The sequence below is a fragment of the Canis lupus genome, chromosome 13 (assembly GCF_003254725.2).
Source record: "Canis lupus dingo isolate Sandy chromosome 13, ASM325472v2, whole genome shotgun sequence".
Classification (NCBI taxonomy): Eukaryota; Metazoa; Chordata; class Mammalia; order Carnivora; family Canidae; genus Canis; species Canis lupus.
In genome coordinates, this window is record NC_064255.1 from 30,130,749 (window position 1) to 30,146,527 (window position 15,779).

General features: G+C 54.2%; 1 protein-coding gene across 17 annotated transcripts in view; it reads right to left on the minus strand.

Annotated features, from left to right (window-relative positions):
- The window catches only part of ST3GAL1 (ST3 beta-galactoside alpha-2,3-sialyltransferase 1), a 97,261-nt gene that overhangs the window by 30,040 nt on the left and 51,442 nt on the right, over window positions 1-15,779 (minus strand). For 12 of the 17 annotated variants that reach the window (XM_025450340.3, XM_049092771.1, XM_025450339.3 and 9 more), the window contains exon 3: window positions 11,768-11,822. The exons of 2 other annotated variants lie outside the window; for them this stretch is intronic. The gene's annotated coding sequence lies outside the window, so the exon portion shown is untranslated. Of the gene's footprint in view, window positions 1-5,629; window positions 5,729-8,767; window positions 8,923-11,767; window positions 11,823-11,859; window positions 12,059-15,779 lie in introns of those variants that run through there. 3 more of the 17 variants (XM_035718260.2, XM_035718563.2, XM_035719132.2) reach the window with 3 other exon arrangements.

Genomic DNA, 15,779 nt, shown 5'->3' on the forward strand with positions numbered 1-15,779 from the left:
TGGCCTGAGGTCTGCACGACAGATGGGTCACGGGGCAGAAAAGATGAGCCTCCGGGCCAGCTGCTGGTGCAAAAAAGGTCTGTGGGGGAAGAGTGGGTGAGTCCGAAGGAACTGAAAGAGAGAAGGCCAAGCCCAGCAGAACCCCAGAGAGAAAGATGCAAAATGGAGCTGGAGGGCGGGCTGGGCCACACCCTGGGGGCCACAGCAAGCCCCTGGCAGGGTATGACATGGTGAGGTTTCCAAGTCAGGCTAAGGGAGGTCATGGCCTGCCTGGGCCACGCTGCTGGGATGCATAGTCAGGGCCCCCAGAAGGGCACCTCCCACGGCGCCACCTCTCCTGGCCCTGCTGTCGAGGAGCCCTGAACGTGTGCACCCGAGCCTTCCTGGGGGGGCGGGGGTGTTCAGGCGGGGAGCTGGGCATCTGGGCTTTCCCTCTGTCTTTCCCGCCTTGCTCCGTGTCCCGGGCTGACCCTAGGGCCTGCATCAATGGGCTCCCACCCCGGGGGGCTTGCGGTGGGTGTGGCCCATGGGAACGCAGGTGGGAGACTGGAGAGAAAGGGGACAGAGGCTGGGGGCTCCCACCTGTCCCTGCATACACTGGTCAGTCCCAGGGTCTTAGTGACATCTCTGACCTCATCCTCTCACCTAATTAGCCCTAGGGCTAGAGACACTCACGATTTCCATCCCCAGGGATGGGCTGGTCCCCACAGTTTCTCTACCCCACCCTCAGGCCCACCTGGAGCACACCACCTGCATCCTGCCGAGGGGCATAGGTGGCCTGTGGGCCCCTCCTGTTGCAGGCAGCAGGCCTGGAGGTGTGCCCTGTACCTCTAGGAACAGCCCTGGCAGGCTCCTGCGATTCCCATGAAGAGCTGGTCCGGGCCAGCTGGATGCCCAGAGCCCTGGCTCCCCTCCCACCTCGGGGAGCTGATCTTTCTGGAATCTTCCCAACTGCTGCCCAGGAACTCACCCCTCAGGAGGTCTTCCACTGGGATGGTCTATGGCAGGGACAGAGCCAGAGGCTCCCCCCCTGGGCTCCCCTGGGGGTCCGGGCTCACCACCTTCCAGGTCCCAATAGGAGGCACTCTAATGAGCCCGAGCCCCGGACTCCCCGGGTGACAACCTCCAGCCGCCTCCCTGGCGCTGCCTCCTACAGGCCGTGCAGCTGATGCAGGCGAGCCACCGGGCAAGGCCCCTGCAGCCCGTGGCTGCTCCAGGGGGTGACTGGGGCTGGCCCCCCACCCACTCCGGAGCCCCTCTCTGCCGCGGTTTCACCTGCCTCTCCCGTTACCGGCCCTCTGACTCCTGCTAGGCTTCGATATCAAGCTGTCAGAGACAATCCTTGTGGTTTTGCCAGCAGACAAAGGCGCATAGAGTATCTCTAACCAGCTCTGTGGCCACAGGTGGGGGCACTTCCGTATCTGGGGATGGCTTTGCAGCCTCAACCGCCTCCCCATCTTATCCGTGCGGAGTCGGCCCATCCGGCAGTGTCAGTATCTGGGACGTTCTTGCGCAAGGTGCCCAGGGGATCTTCGGGGCAGGTACCCTTCATTCTGCTCTGAGGGGGGCGAGGTAGCTGGGCTCTGAGAGGAGGCTACACGGCTTCTTAGGGACTAGCCAGGGCGTGCAAGAGACGGTTCCAGGTCCTATGGGGAAGGTAATACTACCCATCCCATTCTATAGATGAGGCCCTAGGATACCCTCTCTAGGTCCCCACACCCAGGTTGTACTGAGAGATCGAGAGCCCCCTCCTTGCGCTCGACAATCTTCCTCTCCTTACCCTGGTACCTCTTGCCTGCTTGCTTGCTTGCTGGAGGAGAAAGCAAAGATCCCCTGCAGCACCAGTAGTGAGGTTCAGACCAGGCGGCTTGGAGAAGCGCCCCCAACAAACATGATTAACCAGGATTAGGGTCATATGAGAAGCAGTGGATATATTTTCATATTTTGAGCTGCACAAAAGGAATTTTAATCCGCAAATCTTCTTATGTGTGTAGATTGAGCGGTGCTAGATTCAGAGTCTGAAGACAACCACCCGACACTCAAGGCGTGCAATGTGGTCAGGACTACATATGCACGTCTAGGCTGACACCTGCCCCCACCAGAAAATAAAGGGGGACATTTCCCCAATTTGGGTGGTGCCGACGTCCTGGCAAAGGAAAGACCGTTCAGAGATCTGAGGCCCCACCCCAGCCCTGCCTTAGGGGTCTGTGGCTGGTTCTAAAGAGCTCCCGGGGAAGTGACAGGCTGGAGTCCTGGCTGGTCTGGAGTGAAGGTTTAGAAAGTTGGGGTAAGGTCTTCCCAGTCCCCCGACTTCCAAGGAGAGACTTTTTTTTTAACCCTAACCATTTATAGGGGCATCCAGAAGGCTCCTGAAGGCTCCCTGGTGACATCCAGCATGGGAATTCAGATTGCAGGATAAATGCAGAGGCTGACCCAGCTGCAGGAGCCCGGCAACCCCCAGAGTTTGGAGATGGGCAGGAGCCCCAGGCGACAAGCACGAGTCTGGCACAAATGATCCCAGAAACCAAGGGTTGAAGGGGTGTCGTGATGTCCAGTGGGGTCACTGGGGTACAGCTGTCCTGGCCTCGCCCCCCGGGAGCCCCTTCTCGGGAGAAGCAGAGGGCAGCTATCATCAGAAAGAGCCACCTGTTTACCTCCCAGCACACCTGAGCTCACCCTGGGGAGAGGAGGGACATCATGCCTCATTGACAAGGGACTTCCGAGCAGCTCTCTAGGAGGACCGGGAATGTAGGTGCCTGAAGCAGATGGGCAAGACTCATGTCACAGGCCAGGCTGCTTCAGAGCAGTCAAAACGGGGCAGCCCTGTGTGGCTCAGGGCAGGAAACACAAAAGCCCAGGGCAACTCGGGATAGTGGGGGGCCCAGCGAGGAGGGGCCAGAGGCCAGTGGTGACCCAACACGTGGGGCGAGGGTGTGGGAGGTGTCCCCAGAGCTGGGAGCAGCCAAGGGGACAGAATGAGATTCTAGTCTTGGCATCCAGAGCTGGGGAGTCCTGGAGAAATCCATGCCCAAGCGTGTGGGGAGAGGGCAGGGACATCTGTCCCCTAACATCCACAGCTGTGTGCCAGCACCCGGAGGGATGCTGCTTCTCCTGGGGGCTCATTCAATCATCACATCAGCTTTGCGAGGGGATGACACTTCATCTTGCATAGCGGCAGCCAAGGGCACACGCTCAAGGGCGCACAGCGAGGGATCCGGATCCCACCTCGGGTCAAAGCCTGTGCTGCGTGTGCTGTACCTTAAGTGGCGCCTATCCCCTGCGCCGTCGGTATTTGAAAGCAAATAGGGAGATGCTGGGACCTGGGAACGGCCAGCCAGCTCTGTCCCCTCGGCATCACTTCCTGCCCCATGTCGTTAGCCATCATGAAGACAGGCTCATCGTCTAGCACCTACTGGCCACATGGGCTCAGACAGGTTAGAGGACCTGCTCAGGGTCACTCGCCTGGTTAACAGCAGACAAATGCAGTCACCTCAGGCCTAGAGGCCATATGGTAAAGTGCAGAGCCACCGGGGGGGGGGGGCAGCTCCAAAGGCTCATCAGCTCTGTGACCCTGGACTGCCCCCTGACCACACTGAGCCATCCCGGCCCCTTGCGCAAAACCGGAAAAGTCACAGCACGTGCCTTAGGAGTTCCGAGAGGGCAGCAGCAGGGAAGAGCTCTGGCCTCTGCAGGGGTCATCAGCCCATCCGATCCCTCCTCTGTATTTCTTTTTTAAGATTTTATTTATTTATTCATGAGAGACACAGAGAGAGAGAGAGAGAGGCAGAGACACAGGCAGAGGAAGAAGCAGGCTCCATGCAGGGAGCCTGATGTGGGACTCGAACCCGGGTCCCCAGGATCAGGCCCTGGGCTGAAGGCTGCGCTAAACCGCTGAGCCACCCGGGATGTCCCTTCTCTAGCAGGCATTTCCCGTCACTGGCTTCACGCCCAGTCAGCTCTATTCCTGTTAACTCGTTGAATCCATTAATCTGCCCATTTTACGGATGGGAAAATGGAGGTCCGGGGAGGTTAAGCCACTTGGCCCAGGGTCTTACATTTTACAAGTGTAAAGCTCAAAGGTGATCCATGCAAGCGTACCCACAAAACCAGAGCATTTCATGCCAAGTATCTGCCCTTCAGGTGGTGGAGCCCATGGTCTCCCCTGGGGGTACGTCCACACCGGCAGGGGGACTGTCCCCACTCAACCCCACTCCCCCTGACCCCTGCAAGGTGCACACAATGGCTACTCACCCTCTATCCATGGAGAGGGCAGGGAGAGCTGGAGAGAGCAAAGGAGTGAGCCTTGCTGACCTGCAGGACAGGTGAATGCTCTGGAGGCTGGGGTGCCCCTGCTCCAGCAGAGCTGGTCCCCCAGTCGACAGTCAACACTGGGAGGCTTCCGCCCACCCCACGTGCGTCTCTGCTGAGCCCTGGGGGCAGGGGACTGCACGGCTTGTCCCTTGTCCCCGGCTCCCCATCAAAGGGCCTCCCACGTGGGGCCCACAGCGCCTTTAGGGCACTTTCTTGTTCTGCCCACTTTGCTTTAAAACAGGTGGCCTCTTACCTCCTACAGCATGGCATGGCGGGGAGGGGTGGGCTTTGGAGAGGCTGGCTGCTATCCCTGGGGTCACAGAGAGACCAAGGCTAGACCAGGTGGCCTCGGGATGATGCTGGGTGGAGCACAGCATACTCAGGGACCGCGATCCGAGTGCCTGCCCTTACATTTTGCCAGCTGGGGGACCTCACCGGGGCTTCCCTGTCTCTGAGAGTTGTGGGCTGACGCCGGGACCTCCCGAGCATGTGTGTGAGGGATGCTGAGAGGAGCCACTGCTCCCACCAGCTGTATGGCCCCGGGTGGGACGAGGGACCAGATCTGGAGAGGGGATGTCCCACATGCTTCCTTTCACTGTTTTCTTGAGCCTTCTGGGGTCCTGACCCTTTGTGCCTTCTCCTCCCCTGCCCTAGTGAGTGACCAACAGCGTCCTTTACCAGGGGAGACGCTGGCGGGTAAATTCTGCATCGGTGGCTGTGCGTGTGCATTGTGCACCAGAGCTACGTATCAAACATTGCTATGTTCTGCAAGGAAAAGGAATAATCAAAAACCTAGAACGATGACCCATCGGGATGAGTTCGCCTCCTCTTGGCTGTGCATTGCTTTGTTACGATTTCAACTGCACTTCTTTAGGATTTTGGCAGAGTTGTTTTGACCTCGGGGTGAGCTGGCTTCCCTCGAGGAGGCTGTGTCGGGATGGGTCAGGATGTCGCCATCGACATCTGTCGTCCAGAAGCACTCGGACCCCAGCGGCTGGTGGGGGTCCCGAGTGCTGGGGACTTGGCAGTAAGAGCCTAAGGAGCAGCAGCTACGACACTGGACATTTGAACTTTAAATACCAAGAATGGTGAGGAGTTACTGGATGTTTTGTCCGGGCAGGTCTCCCCTTTGCTGACCTAAATCACTCTCCAGAGATCTTGAGACCCTCGCTCCGGCCTTGGCCAGGCCGTTCCCAGGTGGCAGTGGCATTAAACCCCTCAGCAGTCTCCGGTGGAGAAGGACACCGGTTTCGGCCTTGGCGAGGCTCGACCCTGTGGGCAGTGGTGCAGGCCGCGTGACAGTCCCCAGGGCACTAACCTTCGGAGCAGCCCGCCTCACTTGGCAAAGCCCGCTGGCTAGGCAGGTGCCCCAGCATCCAGGGACCTAAGCCGGCAGCTTCTACTTAGAAAGGACCAACTAAAAAAAAAAAAAAAAAAAGACCAAATCTGCAGATAAGCAGCTCATAGAAAGGTACACAGACCTTGACTACATTTGGGCTTTCCTCCTTTCATCACCCTTCTACCTGGAAGCGTAATCGATCATCGGCTCGGAGCACGTTATTCCTTTACTGGCTTATTAAAAGACATTATTCTATAGACTACTGGGTTGCGAAATATTACTATTATAAATTATCATTCCCGCCGTGAACCTGTGCTAAATTATTGGCAAAGACCATCTCAGTCTCTGAGCGTAATTTGCCTCGAATAAAATGTTCTTGCTAATGCAGATAAGAAGCACACGGTCTTCAGATTCAACTTCCATTCACGAGGCTCACAGAGTACGCCCGGCTGCTCATTTTCTCCCCATCTGACAGGTAGGCCGAGAGAGAGATGAGGCCTTCAGATAAGCCGTGACCTGACCCGGCCCCAGGAACCTTCCCTCCTTGCTGTTTCCAGAGCTCAGGATCTGCAACTGTCGTCTTGCCCCAAATTTACATTTTACAAGTGTAAAGCTCAAAGGTGATCCACGCAAGCGCACCCACAACAGTCCCTTGTCTACACCCAGGAGCCTCACCGAGTCAGCCGGGATCCTCAAAACAGGCTAGCTTCTCAGTTAGCAAGAGGGGGACTGGATAAACTCAAAGCCCGGACCGTACATGCCCTCCAGACCCTCCACGCCCCTCTCTGCTCATGCCTCTCACTGCCCAAAAGTCTCCACCGAGCATAAAATCCAAGGCTCTTGCCACAGCCTGCAGGATCCTACTAGAGCTGGTCCTTGCCTACTTTCCGACTCCACTCTCCACGCCTTTTGTTTGCTCACTTGACCTACCAGCCCGTGCCCTCCCGCAAGATGGCAAGCACGGGACCTGTGCCCAGGCTGTGTGCCCTGCCCAGTGCTCCTCCCAGATAGGAGGCTATCCATCACTTAAGTCAGGATGCTGGGTCCCACGTCAGCTCCCGGGAGAGACTATCCCTCCACCCTCTGCATCCCTGAATCATGATGTCTATCACACTAAGCATTTCACCTGCCTTTTCCCAAGGTTATATCCTTATAGACAGCTGAAAAGATTCTCCATGCACCTAGGTCCCTTGAGCTCAGACTCTATTTTGTTCCCTACCGTGTTTCTAGAACAGTGATCTTACATAATCTCGAATAATCGCCTGAAAGGTGGGTACTAACCCACCTTACAGGTAGTAAAACTGAGGCTAAATGCCGTTGAGCAATTGCAATTTGCCTGATCTCACGATTCACAGGTGATAGACCTAGGATTCAAATCTAGACATTTTTAGTGCCTCCCTATTGTCGAGAGACACCATTCCATGGGTCTCTTGCATTCCTACGTGTCTTATTTGGCACTAAGAAATCTAAGACCTTGACTGTCTTTTATCTGGATCATTCTTTTTTTTTTTAAGATTTTATTTATTTATTCATGAGACACACACACACACACACACACACACACACACACAGAGAGAGAGGCAGAGACACAGGCAGAGGGAGAAGCAGGCTCCATGCAGGGAGCCTGATGTGGGACTCGATCCCGGGACTCCAGGATCACTCCCCAGGCCGAAGGCAGGCGCAAACCACTGAGCAACCCAGGGATCCCAATCTGGATCATTCTTCAGAGCTGCATCTACAGCCACCGGTCGCAAGGCACGAGGTCACGTCTTCCTCTGGGACTAAAAGAGGGCTCGTTTACTGTTTGCTACCAAAGGCTGAATTTTATCATCAGCAAAATGTCCTTGGGGATGGAGTGACGTTCTGGCTCCCATGTCCCCCAGCTGATGAAGTCCAAGTCTCCAGTGCCACCTGCCCAGGAACACTTCCCTGGTTCCCTCCCCTTCCTGCTCCCCCACTCCTCCACCCCCCACCACCCAAATTCATGTGAGACAAGGATGTACTAGAAGGAAGGCAGTAAAAGAAAATTCGATTGGATCAAAGAAGGCCAAGCCAATGACCCTGGGGCAGACATCACAGAAAGGAGAAAACACGAGAGAGGCGAAATGTCGGAACGTCTACATTTTGGCAACCTTGAGAGTCCACTGGGCCGTGAACTCTCTGGAGTTCGAGCCAATGAAGCAAGTGGTCAGACTGAACCTGACCTGCCACTGGGAGCACAGACCGCGTCTCGTTTAGTTCAAGGTCTCTGGGACTGTGCCCGCATGGGGACCCGCCTCGTGGGGAGACGGACGGAGGCTGAGCCGATGATGCTGACTCACGGTGGGCCTGCTGGTCGACCCCCACGCTACTCACTCGGGGGGTGGCAGGAGGGCCCGGGCTGCCTCCTCCAGGGGGGCTCTTCGGAGTGTTCCTTTTGGGAAACATTCAAGGGGTTCACAGGCCAGTGACCAAGCAGAACTGCTTTCTGATTATTCTTTTTCCAGCTGAATGAGATTCAGTTCATGGAACCCTTCTGGGCCCCAAGGAAAGGGGGACATTCCTCCGCTCCTGGAAATGAATTGCTGGCTCCACCGCCACAAGAACCCAGATCAGGGAGGAGAGGCTGAGAGAGGAGGACTGCTGGAGGCTCTTAACTGAGAGCCTGAGGCAGGACCGCAGAGGTCGCGCCCCCCCCTATCCCTCTGCTGAGAGACCCCCGGGCCTACAAAATCAAAGGGGAGCTGCCTGAAGGCTCTGTCCCAGCACCTGGCTGCTGCCTGCCTCCGAGGCAGAGGCTGGTGGCATTTCAGGATCACAGAGGAACGCGGGGAGGACCATACGTCTCTGCTTCCTCTTCCAGGCAGGGAAATCAAGGCTCAGGGAGGGGATGCGACCTGCCCAAGGTTGTGCATGAGTCTGTGGGGGCGCGCAAGCCTAGAACCTGGGGTCCAGAACTCTCCAGACACGTCCCTTCCAGCACACCTGGCCCATGAACGGCCCCAGCAGGTGCCAGACAGGCATCAGTATCAACACAGACGGCACAAGTGGCCCCCCGCCCCCGCCTGCCCCCTCAGGGCAGGACATGTGACTACCTCTGCCCCTCCCCCACCCTCACCTCCCCACCTCCACCCCTACCTCCAGCAGGTGCTACTTGCTGGACTTCCCCCTCCCGAGGTCAGTGCAAGGTCAGTGGTACAGCGCCAGCCCCAGTTCTTGCTCTATTTCTGTAGTTCTGGAATCCAGGCTCTGCCCGGCTTGGAAGGACAAGCCTGAAGTAATGGACCAGAGTCCTGGTTTGAGAAAAAATACATAGCAATAGGGAACTACTTCAAATGCAGAGGATTAAGGAACAAGACAAGTAGCTTCCTATTCGACACACACCTGCCTTCTGCCCCATTCAGTTCTGTTCCATTTTCCTTGCCACACAGCCAAGACCACCTGTCTCACCCCTGCAGACACTGGGAGGGTGACAGATGGAGGAGGCAGCAGAGACTGGTAGCTATGCCGGCCCCAGGCCTTTGCACACGCCGTGCCCCCTGCCTAGAATGTTCTTACCCTAGAATCCACACGGCGTGTTCCCTGGCTGTATTCAGGGCTCTGCCCAAATGCCCTCTTTGGAGGGGCCTTCCCCGATCACCCTAAAATAGCATCACTGCCCCCTTTGCCCAGCTGCATTTCCCACAACAGACTTAATCGTGAAATGACACTTCACCATGCACAGAACTCCTTTGTTTGTCTGTCTCCCCGCACCAGGTGAGCAGGGACTTTTCACCCGGGTCCCTTACTGCCATGTCCCCCGTGCTGGGAACAACAGTGGTTCTCAACAACATGTGCGGGCCGGAGGCAGGGTGAAAAGTGCTCAGAGCTCAGAAAGCAGAGGTTCGTCTGGGTTTGTGCCTTGTGTGTCTGTCGGGGCGGAGGGAGGTCCTTGGTCGTTCCTGGGCCTCAATGTCCTCATATGGAAAATGGGAGGGGGCAGCCCTGGTGGCGCAGCGGTTTAGCGCCGCCTGCAGCCAAGGGCGTGATCCTGGAGACCCTGGATCGAGTCCCACATCAGGCTCTCTGCGTGGAGCCTCCTTCTCCCTCTGCCTGTGTTTCTGCCCCTCTCTCTCTCTGCATCTCTATAAAAAAATAAAGTTTAAAAAAAAAAAAGAAAATGGGAGGGTGACAGTGACCACCTCAAAGCAGCCCTGTCCACGGGCGACCCAGGGCAGTGTCCAGCTCCGGGCAGGTGCCCTCCCAACCCGGGGCCGTGTGCTGGAGGCCTGCCTGCCCCTGAGCGAGCACACCCTCTGGAGGGGAAGATAGGGCTCGGCCTACAGACTTCCTTTGGCTTTTGCAAAAACGACAAAACCAAAAATACTACAAAACCACACGGTGCATTTGTGCAGCCACGGAGGGCGGTGGCAAGGAAGCAGAGTCCTGCCTCCTGGGGTCCTCTGTGGCTGAGGCAGGATGTGGGGCCTACAGCACATGACGGGGGCACCTGGCTCTGCTGTGGGGCCCGCAGGCCTGCTTCCCAGAGGACCGGGAGCCTCGGAGTGACCTCTAGGGAATCGTGGAATGTCAGCCATGGGGGCGGAGGGGCTCATCCCTCACTCCCCATCCCCCCCAGCCCCCCAGAGGTGTGTGTGTGCAGCTCTGGGTTTGTCCCGACCAGACCAGCGTGGGATCGTTTATCAAATACCACCCTTCTCGGTTCCCCACCCTGATGCCTTTTCTTTGTCAACTCAGGAGCAGGAGCAACTGTATGACATTCATCAAATCATCAAAATCTCACTGCTGCTCTGGCCTGGAAACCACAGCTGAGGATCCCACTGTATGTATGGACGGACAAACTGAGGCTCAGCAAGGGAAGGCACTTACCTCCCCCCACCAAAAAAAAAAAATTCACACACTAGCTAGAAACTAGCTAGTTAAACAGCTTTTCCGGGTGAGTGGGGGTGGGAACCCCCTAGTCCAGCTGCTGGATCCCCTCACTCCCTCAAAGAGGGTTTGCAAATCAAAGTCACGCCCACTTCCACCCCCACTCCAGAGTTTTCTCTGAGGACTCAGGAGACCAAATCAGGCAGTTCATCTGCGGTCATGTTACTAAGTGGGGCTTGTTCATTCTCAAAGCTTTTTCAGAAACAGGTTCTAGGAAATCTTCTAAAAACAAGAGAGTGGGTTTCAAGGAAGAGAGGAGGAGACGGGCACCCCTAGTGATGGGAGGGAGGGGACGTGAGAAGCAGCGGGACCAGGAGAGAACAGATCCGGTCAGAGCCACAGTGAGGACCTGGAAAAGGCTTGGAGGGGGAGAGGGTGAGCCCCTGGCGGGGCCCTAACAGGATGTGGGACATCGGGGGCCCTAACAGGATGTGGGCATCGGGGGCCTGCTTGGTGTCAGCCCAGGCTGGACGCCCCCTCCACCCCCCACCCCCCGCGCCCTCCTTCCCACCACGAAGTCCAGTGTCCTACTTTCTGAATCACAAAGACACAACCACCGTCGAAATAATCTATCTGGATGGTCTGCACAGAAGCGGAATGTTAGACATGCTTTAGGGTCAGGCACGGAACGCACTCCCTGTGCTGTCTGTGCCAGTGACCTGTTGATGCCCTTGAATATAGCAAAAAGGGAAAACACTGGGTTAACCAGAACTTTCTGATGATTAGAGGAACCTCTCATTTCCTGAACACTGCCCGGCAGCATGGGGTTTAGAAAGGACAGCTCTCAGGACACCTGGGTGGCTCAGTAGGTTAAGCGTCTGCATTTGGCTCAGGTCATGATGGCAGGGTCCTGGGATGGAGTTCCGAGTCGGGCCCCCTGCTCCGTGAGGAGTCTGCTTCTCCCTCTGTCCCTCCCTCCACTCATGCTCTCTCTCTCTCTCAAATAAATAGATAAAATCTAAAAAAAAAAAAAAAAAAAAAAGAAAGGACCACCTTGGAAACATCCTGTATGTCTGGAAAGCCTACTGTGTCCTGAGTCCTGCAGGAGGCACAGCGAGAGACACAATAACCGGGTCACAGGCCTCCCACACTGGGGCGGTGGAGGAACAACCATTCCGATACAGCTGAAGGCAGAGAAAGGCAAGCAATTAAAAGCACAGGTTCCGGAGCCACAGAGAGCAGGGTTCAAATCCCAGCTTTGCCACTTACCAGTGGTGCAACCTCGGGGGAGTTCCTTAACCTCTCTGAGACTCAGTTTCTTCATCTGAAAAATTAAAAAAATAATAATAATTCAGACTCACCGCAGGGAAAAGGCATGAGGGTCTCTCCAGAGAGTGCTGGCGACATCCTCAGCTCACAGGCACAGAGTGAATGTGAAGTGCTATTTTGATGGCAGGGCCCTGTTGGGCCCCCGGCGTCGGGAGAGGACAGCGGTCGCCTTCAGAGCGCGGGGCCGGCGGCAGGGGAACACAGTGGCAGGGCTCAGTGCTCCAAACCGTTAAGTGAAAGCATGCACCATCCTGCCTCCTCTCCGAGACCACTTCCTGCCTTAGATCAAGGCCCAGGGGTTGGCGTGCACTCATCCGGTGACCTCTTGGGCACCTGGCAGGGTTAGTCACTCTACACATACACCGTTGACGGCTGCCCCAGCCTCCCATCGCAACAGGAAGGAAACTGAGGCTCATGCAGGGTGGCCTGGTGGGGCCACAGGAGTGGTGGGCACAGAGCAGAGCTGGAAACCATCCTTCCCCCACAACAGAGGACAGAGGACTTTTCGGGTGCTCCTGCAATGGACCTGGTGGCAAGTCCCAGATCACATGGAGGTGGGGGGGGGTCTGATTCTGGAATATTCTAACTGGCAGGAATCTGACAGCTGGGCATTTTGGGAAGGGAGAGGTGACTTGAATCTGAGATTTAGGGAGGTGTTATTATTGTTTGAGCTTTTTTTTTCTAGATGCTGACACAGGGGCGGGCCCTTCCTAAACAGTCATAAGGACGGAAGAAAACACCCCCACTCTGCTGTGGGATGAATAATAATCCCCCGCTTGCAGCCGATGCAGCCACATGCCTGTTGTCTTGGCTCTTGTCACCTGTGAGGCATGCAAAATGCTTTCCCTCTGGGAGTGGGGATGAAGAGAACTTTCTGTAGCGTTCCAATTTTAGTTATGTGCACTGCCAAGGCAAGCAAGAAGAGAACTTTCTGAATAGTCGAGACCACCTGGGCTCCTTTCTCTCCCCCTCACCTGAGCACACCTGCTCCCATGGACCTGAGCCCGCTGACCTCTGCACGTCAATAATGGATGACCCAGAGGCCCATGGATGTTAATATTACATAGCGGCCGCCCCAGCCAGCAGGAGGGAGTGGGTGCCTAGGACAGGCTGGCTTGCCTCTTACTCTCCATGGAAGTAACACAAAAGGAGAAATTTTTTAAAAGTATAAGAAGGTTTAATTAAAAGTAATTACTTTCCAGAATAAGCGGCATGTGTTGCTGGCACCCTCTGTCCCACCACATGCAGGGGAGCTTTGAGGGGAATGTGGTCCTGTGTAACTAACACTGGGTGAGCCTCAAGGCCGTTGAGGCAATGGCTGGAGACCACCAGCCTGTCACTCCTGGCTGTGTATCCTTCAGTGAGCCACTTACTGCACCCTGCCTCAGTTTCCTCATCTGTAAAGTAGGGAGAATGATAGTGCCTAGCTCCCCAGTTGCTGAGAAGATTAAGAAGGCCAACATATATAAAGTGTTTAAGGCATGCCTGGCAGGTACTATTGCTCTCTAAGGGGTAAGGTGCCACCATCACCATCACTACCACCACCACCAGCAGCTTCAGAATCATCTCCATCTCCATCAACACTATCACCATAGCCATTATCATCATCTCCATCACCAACCTCACCATCCTCACCATCCCCATCATCATTATATCATCATCATCACCATCATCATCTCTTATCACCATCACCACCACCACCATCATATCATCATCTCCATCAATATCATCTCCATTACCATCATCATCACATCACCATCACAATCATTACCATCATCATTGTCATTATCATTATCATCACGTCTTCATCATCATCATCATCATCCCATCATCACCTTCTTCACCACCATCATCATCTCCATCACCATCACCATCATCATCTCCATCTCCATCAACATTATCATCATATTATCACCATCATTATCATCTATCATCATCATCACCATCACTGTCATCATCACCATCATCATTGTCTGCTCTGGGCCAAGTACCACACATCTTATGGAAAGTCTCATTGCTCCCATTTCCCGGAGGAGGAAATCGAGCCTGTGAGAGTCAAAATGCACTAAATTATTCATCATGCCAATAATTAATTATCAGTGACCTGGGAAGAGGCTCAGAACTTGCACATGGTGCCATCTACCCTGACGCTGCTGAGCTGAGCTGAGTTGAACCACATTAGACTTTGAAAGAAGGGCTGTCCCCATGTCCCTTGATCTTTTTCTCCTTAGCTAGTAGATCCTAAGCAAGGCCAGATGCAAATTAGGAAGAAGAAACGTAGAGTTTGGGTTGTCACCACTGAATCCCAAGAGGTAGCTCTGAGCCTGGTGGTTCTGTCTCTGGCTACTCGAGATAAATACCCAGACTCATGAATAAGTCCCAAAAACGTTCCTGGATATAGGGCAGTAAGAGCGAGTTCTCCTAATGTCCTTCCACACCCAGCCCTGTCATGCAGGGTCATTGTGGTGCTTTATTGGTGGGAGACAGTATTTCTGGGAGGGGTTCGGAGAATTACAACTGCCACTTTGAAGTTTACAACAGCATCTTTGTAAAAAAGAATCCGAGTCTATTTTGGTCCTGAAGATTGCCCAGTTACCCTGGTGTAGCCACAAAAGGCTGTACGAAAATGCAATCTGATGAGATTTTGCTGGCAAAATCTTTGGCCTTTTTCTTTAAAAAAAAAAAAAATTCAGTGTAGTTAATATACAGTGTTACATTAGTTTCAGGTGCACAATGTAGTAATTCAAGAATTCTATAGGTTACCTAGTGTAGCATTATTGACAATAGCCAAATTATGGAAGCAGTCCAAATTTTCCATCAATAAATGAATGGAGAAAGATGTGGTTGTAGAAATACAATGGAATACTATTCAGCCATAAAAAGAATGAAATCTTGCCATTTGCAAAACCCTTGTCTTGCAAGGTGGAGCCTGGAGACAGTGACATGCCTTAAGTCTTGGCAGGTTAGCAATGCTCAGGGCTCCCCAAATCTGGTTGGCTGCCATTAACTGCCTCCTGGTTCACTGTAGGATTCCAAAAATGTGTTTTCTGAGCACCTGGTCTGTGCCAAGGGATAAGTGCCAAGGACATAAAGATAGATGGAATTGAGGAATCACTGCTGCAGGGAAATGCCCAATCAGTATAATGTGGGACAAGCCCCAGCCAAGCACTAATAGAGACCTAGCTTTTGTTCAGCACCTCAATGTGACTGTATTTTGGAGATCGGGCCTATGGGGAGGTAACTGAGGTTCGATGAGGTCATAAGAGTACGGCCCTAATCATCCTTATAAGAAAAGGAAGAGACACCGAAGAGCCCTCGCAGTGCACCCAGACAAGAAGGGCCCATGAGGATGCAGCAGAATGGTGCCAGTCTGCAGGCCAGGAAGAGAAGTCTCACGAGACACCAATTTTGATGGCACCCTGATCTTGATTCTAGAATTACAAAAAAATACGCTTCTGTTGTTTAAGTCACCCAGTTGTAGAACTTTGTGGTGGCAGCCCCAGGAGACTCACACAGGGCTGTAATCATCATCCCCATTTTACAGATGAAGAAGCTGAGCCTAAGGAGGAGAAGTACCTTCTGGAAGGCCACACAAATAGTAATAGTTGAGCCCAGTGGTCAGACATAGGAATCTGGCTGCAGGGCCCAGCATTTGATGGCCAATTGTATATGCAAATATTTATTCCCCCACCCACCCCCTCCCCTGTCACTGTGAGAGGGTGATTCTTCCCCACTCCATTGATGTTGGGCTTGGCCACGTCTCTTGCTTTTGCCCAGTGAGATGTGAACAGTTAACATGTGTACCATCTCCAAGCAGGAGATGTAATTTGGATAATGTGTTTTTTACTTTTATTTATTTATTTATTTATTTATTTATTTATTTATTTATTTATTTATTGTTGTGGAGTCTTCAGTTCTGGCATGAGCATGGCATGTCCTAGATAATGACTAC